The sequence below is a fragment of the Arachis ipaensis genome, chromosome B02, assembly GCF_000816755.2.
Source record: "Arachis ipaensis cultivar K30076 chromosome B02, Araip1.1, whole genome shotgun sequence".
Classification (NCBI taxonomy): domain Eukaryota; kingdom Viridiplantae; phylum Streptophyta; class Magnoliopsida; order Fabales; family Fabaceae; genus Arachis; species Arachis ipaensis.
The window spans coordinates 7,204,756-7,208,652 of record NC_029786.2 but is presented as its reverse complement, the minus strand read 5'-3'; the positions used below and the strand labels follow the sequence as shown (position 1 = coordinate 7,208,652).

The 3,897-nt window shown below is 32.1% G+C and overlaps 1 pseudogene; it reads right to left on the bottom strand.

Moving 5' to 3' along the window:
• Nucleotides 2,095–3,266, bottom strand: LOC107626714 (annotated as a pseudogene).

Genomic DNA, 3,897 nt, shown 5'->3' with positions numbered 1-3,897 from the left:
ACACACTGTTGATTCATACAGCGGTATTAGTAACGAATCCAAAAAATTTTATCAGTGAGGACAAAAATGTATATAATATAATAATAATTTTTATAATTATACTATGATATTATAAGATATGATTATTCTTTAAATTATTTAACTATTAAATTAAAATAGTAAAATAATAATTCAAAATAATAACAAATAATTTAGAATTTCATTCTTCTAGGTTTCATATTTTAAAAAAATTGAATAATCTTTTCATTGTCAATACGATCAAATGTCTCTCTTTCTATGTATGTCACTAAACAATCATTTAAAAATTGATCTCCCATACAGTTACAAAGTCGACTCTTTATGATGTTCATGGCAGAAAAAGTTCTTTCAACTGATGCAGTTGCTACGGGCAAAACTAAAACTAACTTCAAAAGAAGAAACACTAATGGATAAATAATATTTTTTTGTGTTTCAACTAACTTCTGAGAAAGAGTACCAATTCCATTTTAGTCCGAGAATTGATCATCAGAATGCACATTTAGTATGAAGTTCTCAAGTTGACTGTCAAGTGGCAAAAGTTGAGTGAAAGAAAATTCTAATGGATAGAATTGAGCTAACTGTATCAACTTCTCCTTATCAAATGTAAAAAATGAGTGTCTTGAATTCAAACAAGCTATGCAAAGAAGCAATTCAGTATTCACCTCTAAAAAACGATTATTGAGTTCTTGAAGTTATCTATCAATTACTTGATAGAATATCTCAACTTGAAAATGATGCAAATTTGATATCTTTTGAGCTTTGCGTCTTGATCTTCCTTGTGACACAAATATATCATCCATGATTGGAACAGTAATATTATGTTAGTCACAAAATAGTGAGACTTCGTCAAGTAAAAGAGACCAACCATCATCTCTTATATTTTGCATTCGTTGCTTAGACACTTTAACTAATGCCATAGCATTTACAGTGTCTTGATCATTCTTTTGTAACGCTTGAGATAACTCATTAGTAACTCCCAAGATATTTTTCATCAAGTGCAAGTTGAAAATGAATTCAAAAGATCGAATGACATTCAATAAATGACATGCTTCAGCTCTTTGTTATGAATTATTTCCATCTTCCTCAACATATTTAAGAACATTAACCATAGAAGGAAATAAAAAAATTAATCTAAGTATAGTTCCATAATGTGAATCCCATCTAGTGTCTCCAACTCTTTTTAAAGCTATTTCTTGATTTAAACCACGCCCACTAAAAATTTCTCCACTTTTTAATGCTTCAATTGTCTTAGTCATCCAACTATCATGAAGCATATCTCTTCGTTTACACGAAGCTCCAACAACATTACACAAATTGGTTAATAATAGGGGTGCACATGGGTCGGGTGAAGCCGGGTTTAATGTGACCCAGACCCGACCCGAAATATACACCGGGTCTATTTATTAGACCCGAACCCGGCCCTAGACCCGATGAAACCAATACACTTTCGGGCCACAATTATACCGGATGAAAACCGGACCGTTAACATTACATTACGTTGATACCTTCTTGTAAGCTAGCATGTAAAAATATCCAAATTTTCAAGACTCTAACCATTATTTAACATAGTAAAATTCACTTAGAAAAATATAACAAAAACCAACCCTTCTTCAAAATTAAAGCATAACCACAATCAATACTAAAACATAACCACAATCAATACTAATATTGTCTAATAATACCAAATATTTAAATCAATACAAATAACACAATATTATGCATTAGTCTAAAGTCTTATGCATTCTAAACATAAAACATTAACTTATAGTCTTATAATGACTAATAACACAAAATATTAAGGTTTACAATACTTAAATTCCACATAAGAATAGTCATGATCCATCACTAATAACACAAAATATTAATTGTGTATGATGACCGAGCCATCGGGCCGACTTCGGGTGACCCAAGCTATGGCCCGGACCCGACCCGAAATAATGACCGGGTCTATTTTTGAGATTCTTACCCGGCCCTAAACCCAATGAAATCACACCAAATTAGCCCCTAAAGTGTTCGGGACTGGGCCGGGCCGGGTCACATGTACCCCTAGTTAACAAATTAAAAAACAAAATAATTTCAACTTTTTTTTGCAACCGTTACAAGAGCTAACTGAAGTTGGTGGTCAAAGCAATGTACATAGAAAGCATAAGAATTTTCTTTCAATATCAAAATTTTTAAACCATTAAAATCTCCTTGCATATTACTTGCACCATCATATCCTTGTCCACATACTCTTGATAAACTTAAATTATATGTTTCTAATAATGACTCCAATGCTAATTTTAGAAATAAAGCATTAGTATTAGAAACATGAACAAGACCAAGAAAATACTCCCTAACTTGTCCTTCTTTGTTCACATACCTTAAGCAAACTGACATTTGCTCCTTAATAGAAATGTCGCAGGCTTCATCAACCAATACAGCAAATAATTCATCCCCAAGATCATCAACAATAACTTTTTTCGTTTCCCTTGCAGCAGCTCTTACAATGTCTTTTTGGATTGAAGGTGCTATTAGTTTAAGATTTCCACGAGCATTTTTGAAAGCACGACCAATCTCTTTATTATGTTGCACAAAAAAGTTTAGAAGTTCCAAAAAAATTTATTGGTTAACAGAATCATCTATCTCATCATTACCACGAAAGGCCAATCTTTGTCATAAAAGAAATCTAATACAATCAATTGTTGCTGTCAAGTGAATATGATAATTCTTTTTAGCTTGCTCAGATTGTTTTCAATAGCAGCAGTGATGTGTTGTTTTGGTCTCATAAATGCTTCACATTTTCTCTAAACTTGATTATGAGCGCTATCATGAATCTCAACATGAATTTTTAGTCTCTCATTTTTTTCCAATTTGAAAAGCCATTCATTACAAAAGCATCACCACCTTTACTCTCGGATTTCATAAGATAACAACAAAGACAAAAAAATAGCATCTTTTGATATACTATACTCTAACCAATTGCCATAGTCATCAAACCAATTAGGATTAAATCTTCGAAAAGAAGAAGCACAAACAGTTTGCGAAAAATCATGAGTCATTGGTTGACAAGGACCTTTTTGCAAATATGCACATCTAACTTTGTCTCTGTCATTCGGGTGATAACTTGAAATATTTGGTCGTTATCTTGGATCTGTTATAAGACTCTCTACTTCGAATTCTAAAAACCTCCTTTTATTAGTAGAGGTCGATGGATTGTTTTGGGATCCAATCTCCAATGATGAGATTTTTTTGAAATATTTCTCCATTACTAATAGGATAAAATTATAAATCTAAGTTAATTAATTAATAAAAAAATTCACAATTCTACACAAATTGAAAATTACAATATAAAATTATAAATATAAAATTGATAAGCATATGTCATTCAAATTAATTTCCAACAACAACCACAACTAATAGTATCCCAAATTCCTAATTCAAAATAGGTCAATACACAAAAATAATTAACAAACAAATTAATGAAACTAAATTTGCAATTACATCATCAGAACAAATTCAATCACAATTAAAAAATCAACTATATCAATTATCAAACAATAATGAAGCAAATAAGTGAATAAGCAATGAAGTAATAGCAGATATCGATTTCCGTAAATCATGATTCATGAATGTACCAAGAATAATCCAAGACTGAATCTGAATAGTTGAACTCTAGGAAGCAGAACTCAGTAGGCAGTAGCGATGTGGCGTCTAGTGGCAGCAGGCAGCAGGACGAAGGCGTTCTCTGCTGAAGCCTAAAGACCGAAGAGAGAAGAGGATCGCAACCTTCACATAAGAAGAAGAAGAAGAAAGAATCAATCGTTGAAGAAGAAGAAGGTAGAACCACTACTCTACCAGATGCGGCGCAGTGGCGATATAAGGAGAAACTGACGGAGC